Source organism: Protopterus annectens, chromosome 16.part0, assembly GCF_019279795.1.
Source record: "Protopterus annectens isolate FY-2018-M chromosome 16.part0, PAN1.0, whole genome shotgun sequence".
In the NCBI taxonomy this organism is placed as follows: domain Eukaryota; kingdom Metazoa; phylum Chordata; order Ceratodontiformes; family Protopteridae; genus Protopterus; species Protopterus annectens.
Window position 1 is genome coordinate 653,392,367 of NC_056750.1, and position 14,504 is coordinate 653,406,870.

A 14,504-nucleotide genomic window follows, 5' to 3' on the forward strand; every position below is an offset into this window, starting at 1 on the left:
TTCGCTAGGGATGGCTTGCACCTGTCACCCCTGGGCTTTCGGATATTGGCAAAGGCTCTTGCTACCCCCATAGTGCCTTTTTTAGGCAAGGCTCAAAAGACAAACCCACCTCCGTAGGTATCACAAGGGATAAGAAACTAAGAGTAATGCTACTCAACGCCAGAAGTCTAAACCTCAAGATGCACTTTTCGAAACTCTCCTTAGCATGGAGAACATCGATATCTGTGCAGTAACAGAAACCTGGTTCAGGGCTCCCGAGAGCACCCCAGCACTACCAGGTTATACCTCATACCATGCTTTTCGGCCCCAAAACTTGGACCGAACCATAAAAGGAGGGGGAGTATCGATATTCATCAAAGATACCCACACCTCCAGGTTGGTGGCAAAGCACGAAGCATCAGAGACTATCCATGTGCAACTAACAGTGGGTAAAACTGCCTTCCAGTTTATAGCCTGCTACAGACCACCCTCCCAAACCCAGGAACCTCACTCGGCCTTCCTGAGAACAGTGGAAAATATGAAGGTCTCTCCAAACACCATTATATTGGGAGACTTCAACTACCCAAACATAGACAGGGAGTATTACTCTAGCTCCAACACCCTAGCCCAAAGATTCCTAGAATTTATAAACTCAAATGCTATGGAACAACTTGTTACCACTCCGACAAGAGGGGAAAAACATACTGGACCTAATCATCACCAACATGGGGACTCTATGCTCCAGACCAGAAGTGTATCCCTCACTGGTAAGATCAGAGCATAAACTAATCTCACTGGATATTCACATCCCGACCCCACCCCCTGCCCAGAAAACCACAGTGAAAAACTTCTCTAAAGCAAATTTCACACTCCTCAAAACCGAGGTGGAATCCTTCAAAGCCCCCGGGCCTGTGGAAAATACGGCCCAGACCGCAGAATCCTTTATAAACGCATTTTATGAACACCTTCAGGAATGCACGGATCATGCGATCCCAAATAAAACCAAGACCCAATCTTCCAAAGGCAGACGTCCTGTCTGGTGGACCCAGCCATAAACAAACTATACAATAGAAGGAGGAGGCTACCAAATGATAGAGCAAAATCCCAAAAAGGGAAGGCATCACTGATCAGTATTACCAAATAACTACGGGCACTCATAAAATTGTCTAAGGCAAGCTTCGAGAGAAAAATTGCACAGGAAACGAAGGATAATCACAAGGCTTTCTTTAGGTATGTTAGGAACCTGGGTAGTAATTCCCAGATATGCTCAGAATTAGTCCAAAATGACAAAAAATACACTGAACCCACAGACATTGCCAACATCCTAGCTGACAGGTTCAGCGCAAACTTCTCCCCCCCTCTCCCCACCAAAAGGGCAAATATCTATCCTAGCAGAGTGCTGCCCCCCTGACATCTCAGATGCTCAGGTAAGAGCCGCCCCCTCAAAAGCAAAAAACACAGCATCAATGGGACCAGACGGTGTCCTGGGCTGCGTCCTACATGAACTCCAAGAAGAGCTAAACCCAAACATAAAACTACTGTTCAATCTCAGCCTTACTACAGGATATGTGCCCAAACAGTGGCATACAGCAACAGTGGTCCCTCTCCATAAAGGTGGTGCCTCAACGGATCCTGGAAATTATTGCCCCATAAGCCTGACTAGCTTGGTCTGCAAAGCTATGGAAAGGATCATCATCATGGACCTCATAAATAAAGATATTGGGGACCTACAGACACTGGATCCTACCCAGTTCGGCTTTGTTAAGGGCAGATCCTGCCTCTTAAACCTGGTTGATTTCTTTGAAACAGTCACCAAGGCCATTGACGAGGGGAAGGTGGTCCACACAGCCTTACCTGGACCTCGCAAAAGCCTTCGATACAATACCCCACTCGGGAATTATAGATAAGCTCACCAGCTTAAATATAAACCCCTATGTCACTAGATGGATTGCAAACTGGCTCAAGGACAGAACCCACATGGTTAGAATTGCTGGAGCCATGTCAGACTCCAAACAAGTTACAAGTGGTGTCCCACAAGGCTCAGTCCTGGGACCTCTCTTGTTCGGTATATATTTCTCAGAGGTACAGGCCAACACGGAAGGACTGTGGCTGACCAAGTTCGCAGATGACTGCAAACTGGGCGCCGTAATCGACTCTCCAGCCGACACAAGCATCCTCCAAAAGGGCCTCATAGAAACAGACAACTGGTGCCAGAGCCATGGCCTCAAGCTAAATGCCAAAAAGTGTATAGTCATCCCCTTTGGCAAAAAAAAAGTGCCCACAAATTACCACATAGGTGTGGTAATCCATTAAGTACAGAAGAAGTAATTAGGGACCTGGGGACCCAAGTTGATAGCAATCTCTCATTTGACAACCACGTGGCCAAAGTGGTTAGAAAAACATTTTATATAGCCCACCTAATCATGAAGGGATTCACATCTAGATCAGGGGAGGTCATCATGCCTCTTTACTCATCCCTCATCAGGCCCATAATTGAGTACAATGCCCCTTTTGGGATGTACCTTACCAGACACCTGCAGCAACTGGAAAGACCCCAAAAGTACCTCACCAAGAGGATCAAAGGGCTCAAACAGATGCCATATGCTTCCCGGTTAAAGAAACTCCAGCTCTACTCAGTGGCATACTGCCTGTTCAGAGGCGATCTGTGCCTGATGTATAAAGCCATGTCCAACCCGGAATTAATGGACATGCTGCACCTCAGAAAATCCAAATCCCATCGAGCTACGTGCTCGAGAGACTTGAACCTCAGCACTGAAATAAATAGGACATGCTGGAGGGACAGATTCATAACCCAGAGGCTCCCTTCACTCTGGAAGAAAATCCCAGTCCAGGTTAGGCAGAGTCCCTCATTGACTCTCTTCAAGAGGAATCTTGATGAGTGGATGGGAGATCGTAGGTTTACCCCGGGTATCACTTCTGTGTCACTGTTAGACAGAGGCACAGTATACTAACCTCAAAAAAGGGCATAGCAAAATAAATTTAAAATGGGTGGCGAAAGCCAAACACATTCTGGCTAGGCTTATAAATGCCCTAGGGCAGATAGCCTAGTATGAACCTATGAACCTAAGTTTAGAAGCATGTTAATCCCTAACAATATGTAAGGTTTGTACATTAGCCCTATGTATGTATAGTTACAAAAGTGACATATTTTGCATCTTTATGAGGTTTGGCCACTTACAGTGGCTGGCAGCAGGGTGTGGAGATGACCAGTGCCTTGTGCTGTATGAGATGAAGTCAGCAGGTGTCAAAGTCTTGACACAGTAATTAGTTGCATAAAAAATTAAGTGTTACATTTTTATAAGCACTGTGACTTGCTTCTGACCTGAGTAGCATGTTGTGACCTTTCTGAATGAATGTATGTACAGTGCAACTGGCCATCCTAGTGCTCTGTGGATCCCAGCAGTTTCTGCAGAAACCTTGTATGCTGTCTGTAAGCAGGCATTACTTCTATGTGTTGTCTGGCTACAGTGAGGGTGCTAAACAGCACAGTGTGTTCTTTGCTGCACTGCATTTTTAACTGTAGTGACTGTAGCATTAGAACATGTTTATCATCAGTGTTATTGTCCCTGTCCTTATCATGGGATTGTGAGGTGAACTGCATATGTGGGCTTGTCTGAGTCAGGGGTAAACTCTCGTGGTATGATGGCAACATCAGAAATATACTGGGCAGGCAGCAGTAAACAGGTGTCATATACACATCATTGTACAACTATGTTTATAATCTGATCTTTTTCAACCTTTTTTATCTAGTTAGTGGTAATAACTTACTAGACTCTGGGGATGTCAGTAAAGTTCTTGAAATAGAGCTTGTCACATAGTGCTACAAATAGTGCAGTGCATAGTGGCAGAGTATTTTCTTAGTAATCAGGCACAACCTCTGTCATCTGGGCCACATGCCACTGAGTCTAAACTTAGCCATCTCTTCAACTAGTTAGGAAGGCCCTGTCACCCTGGACTCAGTGTGTTTAGGTGAATATAAGCAGCAGAAGAAATATACCAACAACTTCTGGCAGATAAATGTCTGTATCAGTGAAAATTGAAATCAAGATGGTTGAGCTGGGTTTCTTCACCTCCTGATCTGCCAATCATACTTCGTTGCCTGCAGGATGAAGTACCGTTTTGACTTGTCCTCTGCAGGATTCACCGAATCCATTCTAGAGATTCGACAGTGTGCTAGTCTCTGGATCGGGATGGGTCAGTGTAAGTTGCCCAAGGATGGTAGAATCCACTGAACATATAGAAATTAGAGTTTGATTCCATTGTTTATTCTTATAATGAGGGTAGCTATTTCTGCTTATAAAGTATCCAGAGAACTAGTAAGATTACAAAATGTTATGCATTTGTTCTGTTACAGACCATTCTGTTGAAGTTCGTTGTATCAACACTGATGCGTTTTACAGGTTTGTTGAAGCTATTCAGATTGCAACATTGAACATCACTTTGTAGCAGTCAGATTTGTAGCACCTTCAATTCCAAATGGGAAAATGGAAACATGAACTATGAGGACTAGCCTTTCTTAAATTATGACTTAACATTAGTAAAATACCATAAGTCACATGGGGGGTGTCAAAGCCTATTCCCCATGTAGGTGGCTGTACTGCTGTGAAGTTTATGTTTGATACATCTCAGGGCAGATGGACTTACCCTTGTCAGAACAACCCTCAGTAAGACAGACGGGCAGTTCTGTCAGTGGTGCAGCAGAATCATTAATTAGCTTCAGTCAGCAAAAGACTTGATGCTCAGAGACCGTTATAAGTCTGTAATGAAAGCATAGATGACAGCTTGCTCTACAAAACCATAATGTGACCCCCTAGTAACTTATCCTCGGGTTTAGTATTGTCAGTAATAGTTATATTAGGTAGGTAGATATATAGGACACAGCCTTCTACATCTCATAGGTAGTTGGCCTTTGAGCCCATGCATAAAATTGTTCATCTGAATCTCATTTGGTATATCAGTCTCAACAAACAGGCCTTGGCAGAAAGGATTTTAATGAGATGAAGTGCATCATATAAAACATGTAAGAGCTGGGGAGAGGCCCTTATTTCTGCCTTACTGCTGGTTGAGGGCTTTCCTCAGTTTGCCCCCCACGCCATTGCTTGACATGTCCTGATATCAGTGCAGGAACATGCTTGTGTTTCTAAGCTTTGTTCATTCTGCACACAGCTATCACTTTCTATGAATTGCAGAAGTCTGCATTTAATATTCTTGGTTTCAGCAAGTAGTCATTGCTACTGCTTCTCATCCCACCACCTCTACCCTTAGAGAAGGCCTATAGCCACTCAACCTGACCCCCACCCCCTGGGGCAAACATCTGGTACTTGGTTTCTTAATTGAACTTGGATCATCAATTATAATGATAGACATGCTGGCCTTGGGCCATTTGGTTAGCCTGTTTCTTCTGGGTAATAATTTACCACTATTTTCTATAAAACTTTGCTTGTATAATTGTCCATTGAAATAGTAAGTTTTTTTCTAGCATTCACTTCATTGTTTCCTGCAATAGATTTTGAAAATTGTTTAATAACTTTGGAATTTTGATTGAATTATTGTAGAGCCCTCTAGTTCATTATAACATTTCTATTATGAACTCATAAATGTGTATATTTTCCCCTGTTAATAACTGCATTGTATGCTGCTTTTATTTAATATGGCCTAATTGCATTTAGTGCTATATAATCTATATATGTGTATCTCTTTATGTATATGTATATACACACACATACATACATATATACATATACATACTGTATACACACACTCAGACATGGATGTATATTCCATGAGCAATTTATTTTTATGTTTACTCTACTGTCATGGCCTCCTTGAAAGTAAACACTGAATTCTTAATCCTTTCAAAACCAAGGAAATGTAAATACTGCAGTTCAACGTCTGTGATAAGACATCTTTTTTTCTGCACTGAGTCCTGCCAGACAAAAAAAAGACTTTAGTTTCTTTATTTGAATATAGCATAAGTGGAACAATATGACATTGTCAAGATTGTTCTGTTTTATGATGCAACATAAATGAAAACAATAAATAAATACCGAAAAGGAGATGTACTGGTAGTAAGTAATGAAACGGGGAGCAGTGAGAGAGAGAACACAGAAGAGAGAAAATAACAAAGCAGGAATACAGTTTCCAGTAACTTGTAAAAAAAAAAGGAATGAAATGTGACATTTTTAAAGTTGTAAGATGCTTTTTATAATAAAATCAACTAAAGTAATAGCAGGAGAAAACTTTAAAAGCAAGAAAGGGAAGTGGATCACTTTAAAGGTGAAAGACTGAAACCAAAGAGTGCAACAGGTAGGAAGCCAGGTTTCCCTTAGGACCCAGCTGACATCTTCTACTTCAGTTCCTGTAAAAGCTCAAAATTTGGCAGGAACACACCTTTGCTTTCTGGATTAAACATATGTGCATGAGTAGGTCAGAGAGGTTGCGTGGCTCACTTTTTTTCAGGAAGTATTTCAAAGTAGAACTGATCAAACTGGAACAGGTGCTGCTTCTTTTACCGGTGGCACACCTGAGCAGAGGATAGTACAGACACTGCATTTTTCTCAGGGAACAGTAGGAAGGATTGCTGTGTTTTCCTCCTTTGTCATTCAGGAGAATAAACATTTTTGGAGTCTAGAACTGTTGAACACATTTCTCCTAAAGAGTGCTCAGGTACTGTGGAAACCAGGTGATTTACTGTGCTTATTTGAATGAATGGTGTTTAGATCAGTAAGACAATTGTGCATGTCTGGGTAGTTTTGTTAATGTGATATTTAATAGGCAAATGTAGAATTAATTTTTTGAACCAGTTTCTTTTAGGTCTTTCCAAAGACAGTGGCAGTAACAAACACTCCTGATAGAAGTCAACAGGCCCAATAAATATATATATATATATATATATATATATATATATATATATATATATATATATATATATATATATATATATATATATATATATATATATATATATATATATACATATACACACACACATACATACACACACACACACACACACACAAAGTTGTCTTCCTATTTAGCTGTCCATCTGTTTAGCTAATCTGTCACAACAGATCTGAGTATTCATTTCTTGCATGATTTACACTGTAAAACTACTACTAAAATCACAGTGGAACATTTTATGTGTTTTACTTTTTGACGACTGGCCTGATTATTTTGTTATTTGAAAGAATGTCTCTTTTACATCAGCCTGTCTTTTCATTGCAGTGTGTTTTCCTGAGAAGACCGTCTTCTCTCTGTGTTCTCTGCTTATTTTAATTTTGATCATAACTTACCAGTCAGCTTCTTTGAGACTGGTGAGAGTCCATAGTCAGTACCTTGCAAGACTGTGTCTATAAATAACCTTATAGGTACATGTGTTTTGGAAATCATAGCTGGTTCTGGGTGGGTACTAAGATGTTGAAGTTGTTAAACGTTTGCATAGACTACTTTGATTGTTAGATTCTGATGCAAATAATTAGGTCTGTGTGACAGGAAGGACTGAACATCACAGACTATCTCCTGTACATTGTGACTGGTTAACAGTAAGGTGAGTATTCACTGCCAGTGTAGGTAACATTTGGGGTGCATCCCATGGATGTCAGTAATGTTTAAATGATGTGCATCCTACTTTATAAATCCCTACACTGCAGAGTGTGTTGCTGTGGTGAGATGTGCATTACCAACCACCTGGTTGGTCTGCTACAGGGCTTTTGGTGACAGAACTTTGCAGACTCAACTGATACAAAATGTAATAACGGGGTTTTCTCAGGCTTTCAGAAAGATTGCCTCACCATCTCTGTACTGCATGAACTACACTAAATTGTAGTCCACTGGAGGATAACCTTTAGGGTTGTTATTTTAATCTATACTGCCTCATAGAAGTAGAATGTAGCTGTATACAAAATGTTGTGGGTCCTTATTTTCCTAGACACCCTTGTCCTTTTGGAAGCTATGGTTTTCAGTGGGTGAGACTTAATTTTCAATTAAAATATCTTTTAAAGTTCCTTGCTAAAGTAAGGGAAAACAGCTCCTGTACTTTACAAAAAAAAAGCACCAAACCAGGCATGTCCAAGGGTCAACTTCCGGTGATTTCTCCTGTCCACCTGGTGAATCTGGGCATACTGGGGCAATGCAGCAATTGCTTCATGTACACAGACAACCCTCTCCTCCTACCACCCAACACTACAGCCTGTGAGAGATGCACTTACATAGCCAAAATGGAAGCAAAGCTCTATCCACCCAATATTGTACTAGGCAGTCAAGAGGAGAAGGTTAACACCCACACTACACTTCAAGCAACACATAGCCCTTCTAAACCCACACTACCAACACCCACATATAGCAACACTAAATCCACATATGCAGAGGCCCTTAACTGTAACCTGCCCAAGCAACAATGACCTCTGAAGCTGAAATGCAAACAAACACCAATCACAACCAAAGTGTCACATAGCTCACAACACCAGTGTGCCACCCAGCAACAGCCCCTAAGGCAAGACAACGTACCTAACACTTTAGTCATAGGTGACTCTATAGTCCGGCACACTGATGTCCCACTCACCAGGTTGAACAAGGAGAAAATTACAGTCATTTGCCTGTCGGGTGCCAGGATACGCCACATAACACATGCACTCAAGTCACTCCACTACAAGTACAAATATGACTCTGTCATTGTCCATGTTGGAGTAAATGACTTGAGACGTACCTCCCTGGACTACATGAAAAGAGACATGGAAGAGCTCTCGGATCATGTGGCCCAGGCAGGTATGACCCTACGCCTGAGTAGCATCCTGCCTTCACCTAGAATGATGCCACAATATAAGGACAAAATGATTGACTTCAACAATTGGCTAAGCTTCTGGTATCATTTAAAGGGGATCCAGTATCTGTCTGCCTGGGACGACATGATTGGCAGACCACGATGCTTTGCCAGAGGTGGTCTGCACTTGTTGCCCCTGGGATTCAGGTTACTGGCTAAGGCTCTTGCCACCCCTATAGTGCATTTTTTAGGCAAAGTTCAAAGGACAAAACCACCACTGTAACAGGTACAAGCATGCAAAATCTGAAGGTAATCCTACTCAATGCTAGAAGTCTAAACCTCAAAATGCACTCTCTCGAGGCACTCCTAAAAATGGAGAACATCGATATCTGTGCAGTAACTGAGACCTGGTTCAAGACTCCAGAGAGCACCCCTGCAATACCAGGCTACAACTCTTGCCACACGTTTCGGTCACCAAACCAGGACCGAAACACTAAAGGTGGAGATGTGTCAGTATTCACCAAGGATATTCACACCACCAGTCTAGTTGCCCAACACAATGCAGCTGAAATTCTCCAGGTGCAACTAACACTAGGTAAGACTGCAATCCAAATTGTAGCTTGCTACAGATCCCCCACCATGCCCCAAGATTCTCACTACACCTTTCTAAACATACTAGAAAATATTAAAATAAAACCAAACACCCTAATACTGGGTGATTTTAACTACCCTGCCATTAACTTGGAAAACTACTCGTGTACCAACACCTTTGCCCAACGTTTCTTGGAATTCATAAATTCCAACTCCCTGGATCAACTAATCCATAGTCCCACCAGGGGCTCCAATATCCTAGACCTGGTCATTACCAACATAGGACATCGATGCTCCACACCTATGGTCCCCCCCTCATTAGTCAAGTCTGACCATAAGCTAATCACCCTTAACATCCACATCCCACCCCACACCCCCCAGTAAGGAAACCTCCATAAAAAGCTTCTCCAAAGCCATCTTCATGCTACTCAAGTCAGAAGTGACGAACTGCATGACACCCATGCAGACGAGAACTGAAAGTTCAACTGCTGAATCCTACACTAAGGCACTGTACGAGTACATCCACTCATGCATGAATCGTGCCATCCCAAATAGAACCAAGATGCTCTCATCCAAAAAAAGGAAGCCAATCTGGTGGTCCCCTGCCATAAACAAACTTTACAACAAAAGGAAGAAACTGTTGCAGAAAAGAGGAAGATTCCAGGATGCAAAAAACTCCCTTACCAGCCTCAGTAAGAAACTGAGATCCCTCATAAAATCCTGCAAAGCTAGTTGCGAAAATAAAATTGCCAAAGACTCTAAAGACAACCACAAGGCATTCTATAACTATGTCAAGAATCTAAATGGCAATGCTCAGATCTGCTCTGAGCTACAACAGAGTGGCATTAAACATACCGATCCCAAGGATATTGCCAATATCCTGGCAGATCGATTCAGAGCCAACCTCACCCCCCTCTCACCCCCTAAATGGCCCATCTCAATCCAAGAAGATTGCCAAATTCCGGTAATAACGGCCACACAGGTAAAAAATGCGCTCTCCAAAGCTAAGAATACAGCATCCATGGGACCAGATGACATCCCGGGCTGTGTACTACATGAACTACAATTTGAACTTGCACCTCACCTAAGTTTCATGTTTAATCATAGCCTCACCTCACCTCAGTGGCGCAGAGCTACAGCTATCCCACTCCACAAGGGGGATCCACCTTGGATCCCGGAAACTACCGTCCCATCAGTCTGACGAGCCTTGTCTGCAAGGCCATGGAGCGTATTATCATGGAACTTATAAACAAAGAAATTGGCAACCTTCAAACACTGGACCCCACCCAGTTTGGGTTCATGAAGGGCCGATCTTGTCTCCAGAACCTGATTGACTTCTTCGAATCAGTCTCCAGAGCCATGGACAAGGTGGTTCACACATCCTATCTAGACCTTGCCAAGGCCTTTGACACCATCCCCCACTCTGGAATCATAGATAAACTTACTAAGCCGGGCATTAACCCCTACATCACCCAATGGGTTGCTAACTGGCTTACTGATAGAACCCACACTGTAAAAGTAGCCAACTCCAAATCCAACTCCAGACAAGTGACAAGTGGAGTACCTCATGGTTCAGCCCTGGGACCACTCTTGTTTGGCATCTACTTCTCTGAAGTACAGGCCAACACTAAGGGACTCTGGCTAACAAAGTTCGCAGATGACTGCAAACTGGGAGCCATTATTGAATCCCCAAATTATGTGGATACTCTACAAAAGGGCCTTACGGAAACAGATGCTTGGTGCCAGAGCCATGGGGTCAAGCTCAATGCCAAGAAATGTATAGTTATCCCCTTTGGGAAAAAACAAGTACCCTTGAATTACCATATAGGTGGCAGTACACTAAACACCAAAAGTGTGATAAGAGACTTAGGGACACAGGTGGACAGTGGTCTTACCTTCGATAACCCCATTGCCTTAACAGTCAGGAAATCCTTCTATGTGGCACACCTCATCACTAAGGGCTTTTCATCCAGAAAAAAGGAGGTCATTGCCCCACTGTACTCATCCCTCATTAGAGACATTATAGAATACAATGCTCTGTTTGGCATCTGCAACAACTGGAAAGGCCACAGAAATACCTCACTAAAAGAATCACAGGCTTAAAGCAGATGCCCTATGCTGACCACCTTAAAAAACTCCACCTATACTCTGTCGCATATCGTCTACTCAGAGGTGATCTCTGCTTAACATACAAAGCCATGTCAAACCCAGAGCTGTTGGACATGCTACACTTAAAGAAATCCCAATCCCTCAGAGCCACACACTCCAGGGATCTAAACCTTGTCATCAAAATAAACAAAACATGCTGGAGGGATAGGTTCCTGACCTGGAGACCCCCCAGACTCTGGAATAGATTGCCCATACATGTCAAGCAGAGTGCCTCTTTGGCCCTCTTCAAAAGGAACCTTGACAATTGGATGGGAGAAAGGAAATTCACCCCAGGGATCACGTCAGTCACCCTGCTAGACAGGGGTCCAGGGAAGTAAATAATGTGGAAAGAAATAGCCAGGGAATTGTTATGGCTAGGCTTGTATAGGCCCTAGGGCTGATAGCCTCGTACCAACCTATGAACATATAAACATCTTTTGAGATGATATGTAAATAAGACGCACATTGTAAGACTGTAAGGGTAAATTTAGAAGGAAGAGGAGTAAAAAGTAAGGAGAGAGAAAAGGGAATACAGTTTAATAGGTTCATAGGTAAGTACTAAGCTATCTGCCCAAGGGCATCTATAAGCCTAGCCAGAATGTGTTGGCTTTTGCCGCTCCCTTAGATTAGTTCCCTGTGCCTCTGTCCAGCAAAGCCATTAGTTCCCTGGGCCTCTGTCCAGCCGAGCCACTGCAGTGATCCCCAGGGTACATTTTCTATTTCCCATCCACTCGTAAAAATTTCCCTTGAAGAGTGTTAGTGAGGGGCTCTGCCTAATGTAGATTGGAATCCTGGTCCAAAGCATGGGGAGTCTCTGGGACAGGAATCTATCCCTCCAGCACGTCCTATTTATCATTGTGGTGAGGTTTAGATTCCTAGAGCGTTTGGCTCTTGGGGATTTGTTTTTTTTTTTTAGGTGGAGCATGTCCATCATTTCTGGGTTGGACATGGCCTTGTATGTCAGGCAGAGATCATCTCTGAGGAAGCTGTATGCAACCGAGTATAGCTTGAGTTTCTTCAGTTGGGCTGCATAGGGCATCTGTTTGAGGCCAGTATTCCTCTTGGTGAGGTACTTCTGTGGTCTTTCCAGCTGTTGCAGGTATCTTGTAAGGTACATCCCAAATGGGTCATTGTACTCTGTGATGGGTCTGATGAGTAGAGGGGCACAATAACCTCTTTTGTTCTAGATGCAAACCCTTTTGTGATTAGGTGGGCCACATAGAAGGATTTTCTAACCACCTTGGCAATATGATTATCAAAGGAGAGATTACTGTCTACTTGGGTCCCCAGATCACTTATTACATTTTCTGTATTTAGGGGACTACCACGTGTGTGGTAGTTCGCGGGTACTTTGCTTTTTCCAAAGGGGATGACTATGCACTTTTTGCATTTAGCTTGAGGCCATGATTTTAACACCAGGTATCCATCTCAGTGAGACCCTTCCGGAGGATGTCTGTATCAGCCGGAGAGTCAATTATGGCCCCCAGTTTGCAGTCATCTGCGAACTTGGTCAGCCATAGTCCTCCTGTGCTTGCCTGTACCTCTGAGAAGTATATACCAAACAGGAGGAGTCCCAGGACTGAGCCCTGGGGGACGCCACTTGTAACTGGTTTAGAGTCAGACCTAGAGCCTGCAACTCTCACCGTGTGGGTTCTATCCATGAGCCAATTGGCAACCCATCTTGTGACATAGGGGTTTATGTTCAGGCTGGTGAGCTTGTCTATAATACCAGAGTGGGGAATGGTGTTGAAAGCCTTTGCGAGGTCTATGTAGGCTGTGTGGACCTCCTTTCCCTCACCTAAAGCCTTGGTAACTGTCTCAAAGAAGTCCACCAGGTTTAGGAGGCATGATCTGCCCTTAACAAAGCCAAACTGGGTAGGGTCGAATGTTTGGAGGTTCCCAATGTCTCTGTTAATGGGTTCCATAATGATGTGCTCCAGAGCCTTGCAGACCAGGCTAGTCAGGCTTATAGGGCAATAGTTCCTGGGGTCCGTTGTGGCTCCACCTTTGTAGAGCAGAATAACTGTTGCTGTGCACAACTCTATAGGTGCGTAGCCTGTAGAGAGGCTGAGTTTGAACAGTGTTTGTAGGTGAGGGGTTAGTTCATTTTGGAGCTCGTGTAAGACACAGCCTGGGACACCGTCCGGTCCCATTGAAGCTGTGTTTTGGGCTTTGGATAGGGCTGTTTTAACCTGTGTGTCAGTGATTGCCAGGGCTCTACATTCTTTTGGCATGGTTATGGGCCCTTTAGGGGGTGAGAGGGGGGTGAAGTTTGCACTAAACCTGTCTGCCAGAGTGTTGGCAATATCAGTTGCTTCAGTGTATTTTGTGCCATTCTGCACTAACTCAGAGTCAGTCTGCGATTTTCCATTTAGGTTCTTGACATAGCTCAAGAACGCTTTGTGGTTATCTTTGGAGTCCTTGGCAGTTTTTCTTTCGAAGCTAGTCTTGGTTGCTTTTATGATGGATTGTAGTTTCTTGCTGATACTGCTCAGGGATGTCTTTCCTTCTTGGGATTTTACTCTTTTCTGTACTAGTTTCCTCCTCCTATTGTATAGCTTATTTATGGCAGGGGTCCACCAGACTGGTTTCCTTTTCTTGGAGGAGTGAGTCTTGGTTTTACTTGGGATAGCATGATCCATGCATTCTTACAGGTGCTCATAAAGTGCCTTTCTAAGGGATTCAGCAGCTTAGACAGCAGTGTCCTTTAGCATGGGGGGTGTGAACCTTTCTACCTCAGTCTTAAGTAATGTGAAGTTTGCTTTTGAAAAGTTTTTCACAGTGGTTTCCTTGATTGGGGGTGGGGGTGGAGTGTGGATATCCAGAGTGATTAGTCTATGGTCTGATCTAACCAGCCTCCCTGACCTCCGGTGTAGAACATCAGTCACCCATGTAGGTGATGACCAGGTCCAATATGTTTTCACCTCTGGTGGGGGTGTTGACCAGTTGATCCAGGGCGTTCGAGTTTATAAATTCTAGGAAGCACTGGGCAAGGGAGTTAGTACTT

General features: G+C 43.3%; 1 protein-coding gene across 1 annotated transcript in view; it reads left to right on the plus strand.

The window, feature by feature from the left end:
• The first annotated feature begins 6,494 nt into the window (after positions 1–6,494).
• Positions 6,495–14,504, plus strand: part of LOC122790635 (AP-1 complex subunit gamma-1-like) — a 700,858-nt gene continuing 692,848 nt past the window's right edge. Inside the window, exon 1 of the mRNA XM_044058159.1 lies at positions 6,495–6,682. The gene's annotated coding sequence lies outside the window, so the exon portion shown is untranslated. The remainder of the gene's footprint in view (positions 6,683–14,504) is intronic.